Consider the following 14150-nt stretch of genomic DNA (forward strand, 5'->3'; position numbering starts at 1 on the left):
TGTACAATAGTTCTCCCCAAAATCGATTTTCACAGGGTCCTTAGGTAACCCATTTCCAGTGCTCAATATTTATTCATTCAAAAAGCACAGTCCAAAGTGAATAACTGAAGCTTAGGTACCAACATCCACTTCAAAAGATGAAGCAGAGCTACCATATGAAGAGCCATGACAAGTTTCTCCAAACCAAATACACACATACACTGATATTTGTTGACTTCATTGTGATGATGGGCATTGGGTCAGGACATGCATGTTGAGAGAAAAGAATAGCTTAAGCTATTGCAGAAATTTATTTTTTTTCAGCGTAAAACTGATTATCTCTCCTCCCTCCCCACCCCCACTCCCCAGGGCTCTAGGAGACATTCCTGAAAGATTGTGAGGGTGTTTCTCTAATGGTCTTGGCTTTATTCCTAATTCCGTTGTGTATACCCATTATTATTAACTGCTAATGCTTTACTCCCAACTTCCATTTAATCAGTTAATGTCAATTAGCTTTTCAATAGGGGAATTTAATGACAGATATAGCAAAAATAGAAATACAAACACCTCTTCTTCATATCTGTATGGCATGTTCTCTTCTATACCACCTTAGTAGACCCTGAGGAAAGTGGACTCAGACTTAACATAGTTTCTGAATAACATTCGCCACACCAAATTCACTTCCAAATATAGCATAGTAACTATATGAGTGCACATCTCAGCTACTTCTGGGTTAGATTCTAAAAGCTGCTTTCTTAGAACATTCATGCCTGGACATTAAATGGAGCCCCTGGAGGCTCATTATTGACTTATTAAAGCTCAGAAATTCACCTACATCTCTTATTTCCTTCATCTAAAAGAGTAAAGAACAAATAGAAAGAGGCAAAGAGCAGAAGGGAACTGTCCCACAGTTCTGTCTATGGAGCTAATCAAAAAGTTTCCTCTTCATCTCATAACTAGCAGAAGACAACCAGGTACAGAATGGCTACAGATGCTCAAAATTTCTCCAAGGCAATTCCATCACATGACATGATACCCTTTCAATAACAATTTCACAGTCTCTCTCACACTAGGACTTGCATCATCCCTTCCCCCCATCCCCTACTAGTACCCTGTTATAATAGGTTTGAAACTATAGACCAGGTTCAGCAAATGAAAGCAACCAAAACCTGAAACTTATGCCTACATATCACAAATACTTTCTTCAACAGGAGAATCCCAAAGTACTGGATATTACAAAAATAAAAATAAATTAAATTAAATATGTCTCAATGAATAGAAAATATTCATAATTGTTGTCAAAGTCATTTTAGTTTTTTTTTTTCAGGGGGGAAGGCAGGGCAATTGGAGTTAAGTGACTTGCCCAAGGTCACACAGCTAGTAAATGTGTCAAGTGTCTGAGGCCAGATTTAAACTCAGGTCTTCCTGACTCTAGGGCAGGTGCTGTTTTTACTGGGCCACCTAGCTGCACCTATCAAAGTCATTTTAGAATTAACTATCTGTTAAGTGACTGAAAATTGATTAGTTGGTTGGTTGGTTGATTCTTGTCCTTGTTCTCGAAGAAGACCAAAAGGATATCACTATGTTGGGGTCAAGGTACAGTTTGTCTGACTGTAGGTGTTGGGCACAAATAGTCCACATGAACATTTGGAGTGGAGATGCCTTTAAATTTGCACATCTCATGTTTCTTTTGAGATACTGAAATTTGCTTTGCTCACAGAGTGCAATGCCATCTTTTAATGTGGGTACACCATGCTGGATGGTCTTGTAATGCCTTGCAATTGATTTCAAAGTTCTTCAGAGAGACCTTGAGAGTGTCCTCATATCTCTTTTTCTGACCTCCATGTGAGTTCTTGCCTTGTGGGTTTGCTATGAAATAGTCTTTTAGGAAAATGTGTATTTGGCATAAGAAGAATGTGGCCAGCTAATCAGAACTGTGTTCCCTGTAGCAGACTTTGAAAGTTTGACAGTTCAGCTCAAAAAAGGACCTCAGCATCCAGTATCCTATCTTGCTAGGTGATCTTCAGAATCTTTCAAAGACAATTCGAATGGAAACAATTCAGTTTCCAGGCGTGTTGCTAGTATACTGTCCAGGTTTCACAGGTACACAAAATGAGGTCAGCACAACAGCTCTATAGAACTTCTGTGTGGTACACAATCTCATATACCTTTCTTCCACACTTTCCTTGGAGCCACCCAAACACTGAGTTAGCTTTGGCAATGCATGTGTCAACATCATCATCTATGTTTATGTACATCCCTTGAAAGTATACTGCCAAAGTAAATAAACTTATCCACAGCTGGCTGGTGGAGAACCTGTGTTTTCTTGGTGTTAATTGTTGGGCCAAAATTGGCACAAGTAGCAGAGAATCCATTCATACTTTGTTGCATCTCAGCTTCAGAGACTGCATTGAGTACGCAACCACCTGGGAACAAAAAGTCATGCACCAATAGTCTCTCCTCTTTTGTCTTGGCATATAACCATTTCAAGTTACATAATTTACCATCAAAGTGATAGCTGCCCTTGATACTTGTTTTTGTCCTTGTTGAAGGCATTTGACAACAAAGCAGAAAATATCACACTAAAAAGCAGGGGAGCAAGTACACAGCCTGGCTTCACTCTAGTGGTGACTGAAAAAGCTTGAGAACATTGTCCATTATCCAGAACCCATAGAAGCATGCCATCATGAAACTGGCGTATAATACTGATAAACTTCTCCATGCAATCAAATCCATAAGCACTCATGACTGACAATATCAAAGGCCTTTGTTAGATCGAAAAACATAGCATTCTGATCTTGGCATTTTCCTGGAGTTGTTGAGCAGCAAACACAACATTAATTGTTCCTCAGCCCTTCCTGAAGCCACACTGGCTCTCAGGTAGATTTCCGTCTTCCAGAAAAAGTATATCTCACAAGAATCTTGCTGGCAGTGACTAAGAGAGATATTCTCCCTAGGGTTGTCATAGGACACAGCTTTCCTTTATGGAGACGGACAATGGAGCCAACGCTGAACTCCTAGAAGATAATCTCCTCTTGCATATAACCTGGAAAATCTCCATCAGTTTTTATATGAGCAGTGGGCCCCCTGCCTTGTAAATCTCAGCTGAATTAGAATCAGCACCAGAAACTTTGCCACACAATAGAAGCCAAATGTCCTCCAAAACTTCTTCAGTTGGAAGTTCAGCTAGAGGGAGATTGACTTCAGACTGAGGCATAAGGTCACTGGCTTCAGCAGTGATTGCTGATGGTTCGTTGAGAGCATTGTGGATGTGTTCAGCCCATCTCTCCAGGATCATGTTTTTATCACTAATCAATGTGGCTAAACCAGCACCAAGTAGTTGAGATGCATTGTAAGACATTGGCCAAAAAATAGCCTTCAGGGTATCATAATAGTGCTTTGGATCATTACTATCAGCATAACATTGAATTTCATTTGCCTTCTCCCTGAGCCAAGAATCCTGCATCTCTCTAAGCTTCACTTGTACTTTACTTTTGATTAATGCTGCCTTCTTAGAGACAGGGGAACTATCCACAGATGAATCCTGTAGAATTCTCACTTTTCATTTAGCAGCTTTTGAACTTCCCAATGATTTTCATCAAATCAGTCTGATATTTGCTGGTGTTCTAACCCAGATGAGTAAATGTGGTGCTGTATACCAAATCTCTGAAAGTCACTCACTTTTTTTGTACTCCATTTTTGTTAATTGTGCGTTGGCTCAGCTTTTCCTCCAACTTAGCAACTAAGGTTTACAGAAGTGCGTTAATCTGTTGACAATACGTTTTTTGATAGTCATATAGCCTTGAGCTGCTCTTTTTGTTGAATGCAAATGTTTGGCTTGAAAAGGATAAGTCTATGGTCAGTTCAGCACTCTGCATCACACTGGGCCCTTAACCCTTTCTCACATTCTGTCTGTTGCTTCTCCTTACAATGACATAGTCTATTCAATACTAATGTTTGCTGTGAGGGTACATACATGACATTTTATTTCATTTTAGTGAACAGAATATAGTGTTAGTGATGAGAATGTCATAAGACGCACAAATCTTCAGTAGTAAGTGACCATTGCTGTATTTATTTCCAACTCTATTTGTCCCTGCCATGTCAGATATTCTCTGTCCATTCTAGCACTAAAGTCACCTAGAATTATAACCTCTTTCACCACATTGATGATGAGGTCTCCAGCTCTTCATAAAATTTTTCTTTGACCTCATCAGGGTTCATCACAGTGGGAGCCTATGCACTGATGATGATGGCATGGCACTTTCCTGGAAGGGGCAATCGCATTGTCATGAGTCTATAGTTCACTCCTTTGAGGAGGTATACAAGCTTGTTACCTAGATTAGCTTTGATTGCAAAACCTATGCCAGCTTTATATCACTGAAGACACTCCAGAAAAATCTGTATCCAGCTCCAACTTTGACAAGGTGGCCTTCATTTGCCAGCCTTGTTTCATTCAGGGTGGCTATTGAATGCCATACCTGCTGAGTTCTCTCATAACAAGAGTGATTTATCTTTCAGGTCTACTGGATTTTGTGTTGTTCATAAGTGTGCACACATGCCATTTGCTGATGGTAAATGAAATTACCTTCCCAACAGGTTTCGTACACATTTTTTATGTTTCAACTGAAGGGTGGGATCCCTGACTACTGAGACAAGCAGGCCAATTTGGGTGTAGCAGACAATTTTTAGGGCACCTTTTCTAGCCCCTTCTTCACCTCAGGAGGTGAACAGTGCAATTCCTTAAAAAAGATCATTGACACACCCAAGAGGCTACTGAATCTCACTGCTACTTCAGTCTGATGAGAAGACCACCCTATGTCCTGGGCCACCTGTATGCAAGATTGGGACTACAGCTCTCAATATATCTGCACCTGCTGCTTTGTCACTTACCTGCTGCCACAGGATTTTGAGATGGGTAAAAGTGGTAAAATGGTATGGGTGATATCTTTTACTCATGCATAAATCAGATTTAAGTGAGGTTGAGTTGCAGGAAGTCCTCAGCTTTACTCTCTCTTTCAGAGTCATTGAAGTCCATTGGCAAGACAAAAGTCAAGATGACGGGTGATGGCCTGGGATGCAGCGGATGATCTTGGCATCTTTGATGTACATGTTCTACATGCTCTACATCACCTGCTTCAGCCACTTTCATTTCTGTTGGATCAAACTGTTCTCATCCACCTATTCTTCCAGGAGAACTTTTCACATACTTGAGGTAGACACACTCCCTTAACTCATGATGGGTTTGAGACCACTCAGCTATTCTCAACCAGATTCAGCCCACTGGGTGAAACAATTTCCCAGCATATAGCCCCTGCACATGTTACAACTTCTTGGAACCACAAGTGAGAATTGTGTGAATTAGGTCGATACCAAAAGTGGAAAGTAGTGTTGAAAAAGGCTTGGCATCTCTAACACCAGAGGTACTAGTATTTCCTCAACACCCTATACCCCACTGGCTAGTTAGAGTTAAAAATCATCACCAATTTATGAAAAAGATGAAAAGATATTTCTTGAGATTATAGTGGCTTCAATTTGACCTCTTTAAAATAGCTTTTGACTAGAAAAATAATGGGAAATGGGTAAAAATTAAGACAATGATTCTGATTTCTTACAGAAATATAGCTGAAATAAAGGAATTATGGAAATTGAAGAACTCTAACAACTTCAAATAGCAAACGCTTGTTTTCTAAGCTAAGAAGGGACATCAAGGAAACCCAGGGCAATGCTGATTATGGTAGGGCTATGGTTAGGCTCATACCCATTACAAGGGAGGGAGCAGGACCAAATGATCAGATAGAATTTCAAGCAGGAAGTGCTTAGGGTTGATTACAGATATTATGATAAGTCACATGGGAACTAGGTAATGTTGATTGGCAGTAACTCTTGATATATAGAGAACAAAAAAAAGTTTATAAAGTTTATTTCACATATAATAGATGGTGTTGCCTATAGCATTAACATTCCTAGAATGCTTCTGGACCCTAAAGAAAGCTCCCACTGGGTAAGGTTTCCTGCCTTCCCAGAAATGGAACTTGTTTTGCTCTATTCTGACATAGAGATAAGGGAAGATCTTGGGGGTGAATTGAAGCAGGATTTAACAGGAACCAGAGCCAGAATTACCAATGTGTATCCTTACCCTATGTTTGAAGACTAGACAAAAAGAGAAATTAAAAAAAAATCCCTTGCTTGTTTAGAACCAGTAGCTGAGGTTAGTATGGCTATCAGCAGCCTACCTTTGGGACTGGTTTATAGTGCCAGTTTGTTTACAAGGTATCAAAGAGAAGAAGGATGCAGAAGATTATGAGCACCATTGCCTCACAAAATTGGGAAGAGCAATGGGATGGGAGTCTATAGAAAGCTTAACATGCAAACCAGTAGACCAGATTATCCCCAAAATCATTTATATGAGAAACGAAAAGGGGAATAAAATATGGGACTTCAATGAATATTTGGCAATATTTCTATTGCAAACTAATCTCATCATTGATGACAGTGTAACTTGTTCCATCATTTCAGTCATGCCTAACTCAACCCTTTTAAGGGTTTTCTTGATAAAGATATTGGAGTAGTTTGCCATTTCCTTCTCCATGAAGAAACTGAGGCAAACAGGGTTAAGTGGCTTGCCCTTGGTCACACAGCTTGTAAGTTTCTGAGGCCAGATTTGAACTCAGAAAGATGAGTGAGTCTTCCTGGCTCAAGATCCTGTGCTCCATCCGCTGAGCCAGCTAGATGCCCAGCAGTGTAACTACCACCTATGCAATGTGCCACATGATATAGTGCAGGAGCTGGAGTCAGGAAGACAGTTTAAATCCTGCCTCAGATACTTACTAGATGTATGACCCTAGGCAAGTCACTTAACTTCTCTGCGCCTCTACTGTTTCCTCACCTGTAAAATAGAGATAATAATATCATTTATCTCACGAGGCTTTTGTGAAGATCAAATGAGATAACATATATATGTGTATATGTATGTATATATATATATATATAGAGAGAGAGAGAGAGAGAGAGAGAGAGAGAGAGAGAGAGAGAGCTTTGCAAACCTTAAAGCATGTAAACGCTAACTATTGTTATTTTATTATATTTAAGTGGATCAGACCAACAAGAAGCCTGCACTGACCTTGACGCAACTTTGCAAGAAGGCAACAATTAATAAATAAACATTTATTAACATGGCAACTGTGTGCCAGAAAGAGTGAAGGTTGGAGGAAATTGAAATCACATGTCATTACTACCTTCCGAAAGGTGATGAAGGGAACATTATCCATGTGCAAACTTGTTCTTCTATATGTAAAATCTCTTATGAGAATGATTTAAACATATCTCAAGGGTTTGCTTAGGGAAGGGAAGAAATAGGCTTCCATGGTCCCTACAGCAAACCACATCTTTACTGTCACATAATTGACTAAGTTGTAGAGAACACTAGATCCATCTCTGTTTATTGGTTTTTTCATTACAAAAAAAAAAATCATTTGATTCTGCAAAGCTAGATAACAGTTTTTTTAAGGCATTAAGATTACAACTTCAATGTGAGTGAACAATATAACACAACAGCTAATAAAAAGCTAATATGACTTTTGGCTATATTAAGCAAGGTATAGAGTTTATAAAGAGGATGTTAATAGTTTCACCATATGCAGCCCTGGTAAGATTACCACTGTTGTATTCAGTTCTGGGTGTTACATTTCCAGAAAGACATTGACAAAGCTGCAAGACATTCAGACACTGGAGGCCTACCTCACAGTTTTGTACTGAGGAAAGCACTTTACAGACCTAAAAGTGATATATCAAGGTAAGTTCATTTATGTTTAGCCAAATAAAAACTTGAGGTGATGGGGATATGACAAGTGCAAGTATTTGAAGGGTTATCACGTGGAAGAGAGATTAGATATTTTCTACTTCATCCCAAAGGGAAGAACAAAGTGCAATTCATGCAGTTATTCTCACATAACATTTATCCCGAGACTGGCTGGACTTCTATACACTCCCTCTGGGTTTTCACACCTGCTCTCTTTTGGTTGTCCTCCTACCCATCTTCCGTTCCTTCTCAGTCTGCTTTACTGAATCTTTATCGCTGTCATTCATACTAACTGTGTTTGGACCCCAGGGCACTAACCTGGACTCTCTCTCATTTTCTTTCTATACTACCATATTTGGACATCACATCAATTGCCAGTGGTTCAAATATTTTACATATGCAGCAGTCTCCTAGATCCGTATGCCTAACTTTAGTCTCACTCCTGACCTCTAGACCTGCATTCCCAACTACCTAGTAGACAATTAGAACTAGATGTCCCCAGAGCACCTCAAACGCAACATGTCCAAGACAGAACTTATTATCTCTTCCCCCAAACCCACACTTCTGAATCCTTTATTTGGCTGTCAAGGGTACCGTCTTCTTTCCAGTCACCCAGGTTCATAGCCTTGGCGCTCTCACTCACCCAAAATACATAATGAATTGTCAAATATTGCCATTTCTATCTCCATAGCATTTCTAGGACATATCTCCTTCTCTCTATTCATATAGCCATCACCCTTTTCCATCACCTCTCACCTGGACTATTGCAATAGCTTCCTAATTGGCCTATGTTTCTACCCACTCTAAACCATCCTCCACACAGCTGCCAACATGATTTTTCTAAAGTATAGTGCCAACCGTGTCACCTTCCTACTCAATACACACTAGCAGATACCAATTACCCCCAGAATAAAAAATAAATTGCTCTGACCTTTAAAGCCCTTCACTATCTGGTCCCTTTTTATCTTACCAGTTTTCTTATACACTATTCTCATATACACGCTACAGTCCAGACATGTTATCTACTTTCTGTTCCTGAGGAGTGGCAGTCTATCTGCCTTTTTATTGGCTTTATTGCTCCCTGGAATGATCTCACTCTCTGTCTTTATCTCTGTGTCTTAAAATCCCTGGCTTTCTCCAAGATTCATCTCAAATTACTTCTTGTCTAGAAGGCCTGTCCTAGTCCTGTTGGCTGCTTGTGTCTTCCCTTTTAAGGTTATCTGGTAACTACTCTGTGTCTTACATATACCTGTATAGGCACTCTTCTATTAGAATGTAAACTCTATTAGTACAAGAACCATTTTCACTTTTTCTTTCTAATATCAGTGCATCTCACAGTGCTTGGTATATGATGAGTTCTTACATGAGCTTCTTAATGAGTTCTTTTTATCTCATTTGTACAATCACAGTGTTTTGTCTTTTCAATGAAAGCCTACCTTAGTCAAATGGTGATATGATAGTGGAAAACAGGAAAGTTAAGTGATCCATATGGGAACAAGGCCCTTGGTCTAAGTACTTTTTAAATCAACGAAGGTACCCAGCCACATGTAGAAAAAAGCCTATCCATTGAAGAGAGCTGTCCTGTGGAATTGTAGGTGGCCTACATGTTTACATACAGTTGAAATATGTATGTTTAAATCTGTTTATCCCCTTTCTGTCATCTAATATTTCCATTTTCAGTAAATGGTCATGGCGAGAGAAAATGCTTCTTTCTTTCATGATTCACTCAAAATTGTGATTAATGAGAGTTGGGAACTTGAATCACAACATATTTAAGGTAATAAACTGACTAAACTATTTTTCAAAATACTTTTCTTCCAAAAGCAGATTTGCATTATGTAAAAATATGCACGTCAATATCAACATTTGAAATGTAAAAACACTTGTGGTGGAAAGGCCTTATTTACAATAATGCTGGTAAAATTCAAAGTTGTGCTGGTAAATTTAATAATGTTAATTTGGGGAATACAAAAATAACATATCGCCAGGCTATTAAGATTCATGTTTGAGTACAATATAAAGCAGTCTCAATATATGTAACATCAGAAAAAATATAGCCTTCAAACTCTATATTAGTTGAATACTGAAACATACATTACAGTTTCATTACAGCAATCCTGCCTTCTAATTTAAATATCGGGTTGCCCTTGACAGGGGAAAAAAATATCATTTTAGCTCTGCCACTGAATGGTTTGAATATTTTAAAGATAAAATTTGTGCTGGGAAATGATGTCAAGAACTTGACAGACTGATGAACTTTTAAAAAGGAGTACATTAACCCTTTCTGTGATCTGGGTAAGACTCGAAGAAGACAAGTCCACATGAGGTAGTTGGTGTCATGAGAGACCAGCTGTCAAGAAGTCCTAGATTCAAAGCGAGCCTCTGATACTTAATAGCTGTGTAACCCTGAGAAAGTCATTTTAACTTTTTATCTAGGGAAGTCAACAAGTATTTATTTACTAAGTACATTTTGTGCCAGGCACTGAGCTAAATGTTGGGGATTTAAAGAAAGGCAAAAGTGAACAATCTTCACTTTGATGTCTTTATTGTGCTTTTATGTTCTTCGTGAAAATCCCTAGCACAATGGTTCTCCAAGTGTGGTCTGTGAAGCTCTGGGGGTCCCTGAGACCCTTTTAAGGCATCTGTGAGGATAAAACTATTTTCATAATAATACTAAGACATTATTTACTTATCAAAATACTCTTCCCTTTTCCAACTACGTATCAGTGTGAGGCCAGATTTTCTTCATGCATTTCAACCAAAACAACATGTTGTGAATGCAAGAGAAGATATAAGAATCCATCTGTCTTCCATTAAGCCAGACATCAAAGAAATTTGCAAAAATATGAACAGTAATGCCACTCTCCTCCCTATTTTTGTCTTAAAAATATAATTATCTTTCATAAAAATGTCATGTTAGCATGTAATGGGTCTAGTATGATTTTTAGTGAATTAATTATTTTAAATGACCTACTTTAGTATCTAATGTGGTAAATATTAATTGACAAAATCCACATATTAAAAAGCTCTTTGGGGTTCTCGATAATGTTTCAGAGTATAAAGGAGTTTTGAGGACGCAACTTTTGAGAACTACTGCCCTAGTACACATATAACAAGTCATAACTTGTTTGCAAGCTGAAGTGATAGGAGTATTGCCACGTGAGGAGGTCCCTGCACTGATGAAATCATAGTTGGCTAATATAGTGAGGGCTTTCTGTACATCTAACATGGGCAGGGAAGTGTTTCTTTGCATAACTTGAAGGGAGGCAAACTGCACATCTTTATTCTCTCCTACTCTCACCCTTTTCCAAGGGACACTTGATTCTTTCCAGGAAGGAATGTTTAGCCATTCTGTTCTCCTCAGAGAGACAGGGGTACCAGGCTAGCATTATATCTCTCTGCCTCTAGCAGATGGGGTTTTTCAGGTTTAATCTAACTTCTAATCATTATTTCATTACTGAGGGGATCAGGAATCTAAGCTTTATATACAAAACTTGACCCCATGAACACAGATAGGCAGCTGATAGCAAAACAGAAATCAAAGAAAGTATACATTGGACAATATATGCCAGATAATATAGAGTGAAGGAGTTCTCCTATTGGGAGAAAGGTCAACCAAGAGGAATGTCAGGTCTTACCCAAAGAGAAATTCCTTGAAGTCTCTAGTGTAGCAAGGATATGATGGAGATTGCTGGCTCCGCTCATGTGCATTTCTTCTCAGACTTTTCCTTTAGCGACATGAAGTGTGATTGGCATCATGTATTTTCTCTCTGGAGCTGGAAACCAGAAGAGCATGAAGAGACTTAAGAGCTTGAAGAAAATTGAAGAGGTCTCCTTTCTCCAACACTCACCAACTCCACTGCACCTCTCACACAGGTGCAGGACATGGCTCTCTAGTGATGGGGCGATAGTCTCATAGCAATGACCTTTGGGATTCACATATCAGTAGTAAATGAAGACTATAGCAATGCACTACATGGATAAAAATAATACCTAGATAATACCTCTTTGAGTGAACATATAATGATTATAGTGTGCAATGATATTGGTCATTTGCTGATATTTGAATTAGCACATTACCGTATTGGTTCTTAGGTTGTTGTATATTTGTTCCATATATCATCATTTGACATATGCAAGTCTCAATTGTCACTCATTGTCTGCCTCCGAAAATTTGATTAAGGGCCATATGCTAAGAAATGTCCTGGGTGCAAATAAAAGGGAGATATTTTGGTAGGGCACAAAATGACAAACATAAAATAGTCCCTTCTGCGCTAGGTGTTTAAATTCTGGAAGGTAGAGAGGAAGGATAGGAAACATGTAAATAAGTAAATGCAAAATTTTCCAGTCAACTTTAGTACAGCATAAGGAATGCTGAAATTGAAGTAATGGGACTTGAGTTCAAATATGACCTCTATCACCAGTTACTACTTGTGTGACTTTAGGCAAGCCACTTAAGCTCCATGGAACTCAGTTTCCTCATTTGCAAAATGGGGGGAACATATTAGATGACTGCTGAAGTTGCTTTCAATTCAAGGTCAATGCTCCTTATTCAAAGTAAGTTCAAAAGGAAGAGAGAGCTCTGAACATCAGGGGAACCAAATATAAGTTGTGTCTTGATTGGGAGCATGTCATTTACTTATTTTGTAAAAGTAAATTCAAAGAGATTTTAGGCTTTAGCTAGCTATATATGCATATGCTAGGAACAAGACAATGACTTTGGCCCACAGGGACTAGCTTTGTCTCATTTTTTCCCCTAGTCCATTTATCTACAAGGGATAGCAAAAATTATTTGAAATTGAAAAAAAAAAAATAGTTGGACTTCACTCCAGAGCTTGTGCACTATAGAATATCTCTTACATGGATGGTCACCAAATATAAGTTTAGCCCTCAGAGATCAAACTTAGAACGTATGAGGAGAGAGGATGCTGGGAATAGCAAAGTAGGTCAGAAAATTCCAATCTCTCAAGGTTTTCCCCCATGAAAGAGTTAAAATAGCACCTTAGGGCAAACAAAGTGGGGTGGAGACAAAGAGGAATAGGGGCACAACCAGGATCTTCCAGGGACAGTCTGAGAAGATCTGAAGAACCCCAGGACTGGGTTTGGTCCCAGCAAGGAGTAAACACCTCGAGGCTAGGTTCCATTTTAATAGTTTTAACAACAAGTAGCAAGCCCTGGGGTTAGTTGGTTTGGGAGGCTGCCTTGGCCCCAGCCCTGGAAATTTTTAACCCAGGATAGTGAGGGAAGTCATGCATCTGAGCCCAGGAAGATTGCGGGAAACTGTCCTGATAAGGAAGGCCAGACCCAGCTGTGCTGTGAAGAGCAGTGGGGGCAAGAAGAAACCAACACACACCCAGTGAGTACAGAAAGCCCCTGGCTGTGGGCACTTACAGGAGGGTGGAGGTTTGACTTTGGTTCCAGGCTAAAGGGAACTGAAGATCTGGGGCAAGGGGCACCATTTCCCCTACTCCAGGGCTAGAGGTGATTATAAAAAGATCGAGTTATTATCACAAAAAAAAAAACGCATAGGCAAAGGAGAAGGAATCCAACCATAGAAACCTGTTATGGGAATAGAGATGACTGGGGTTCATCTTCAGAGGAGGACATTGAAATAAAGAAATCCCCAAAGAGTAATGTTAAATGGTCACTTGCCCTAAAAGAATTTATAGAAGATCTTAAAAAGGATTTTAAAAATCAAATGACAGAGATGGAGGAAAAACTAAAAAAAAGTAAATATAATCCAAGAAAAACAAGAAGGTTATGAAAGGAAAATCAACCAACTAGAAAAGGAGATCCAGAATCTCAAGGAGGAAAATGAAACCTTGAAAATTAGAATTGGGCAAAGTGAAGCCAGTGAAATTATAAGACATCAAGAAATGATTAAACAGAACATGAATAATGAAAAAATAGAAGAGAAAGTGAAACATAAGAAAAACAACAGATTTGGAGAATAGATCAAGAAGAGACAATATAAAAATAATCAGAGTAACTGAAAGTTCTGACCAAAAATGGAATCTTAATACAATAATACAAGAAATAATTAAAGAAAATTGTCTTGAAGCATTAGAACAAGGCAGGGGAGTAGAAATAGAAAAAATCCATCGAACACCACTTAAAAGAGATCCTATGAGAAAAACTCATAGGAATATCACAGTCAAATTCTGAAATCCCCAGCTCAAGGATAAAATAATAAAAGCATCAAGATTAAAACAATTTAAAAATGATGATGCCACAATTAGAATTACACAACACCTAGCAACAGAGATATTAAAGGACTGCAGGTCTTGGAACACAATATATCAAAGAGCAAAAGGCCTGGGGCTCCGACCAAAAATATCATACCCTTCAAATTTCAGTAAATGAAAAAAAT

This window comes from Trichosurus vulpecula, chromosome 2, assembly GCF_011100635.1.
Source record: "Trichosurus vulpecula isolate mTriVul1 chromosome 2, mTriVul1.pri, whole genome shotgun sequence".
Taxonomy (NCBI): domain Eukaryota; kingdom Metazoa; phylum Chordata; class Mammalia; order Diprotodontia; family Phalangeridae; genus Trichosurus; species Trichosurus vulpecula.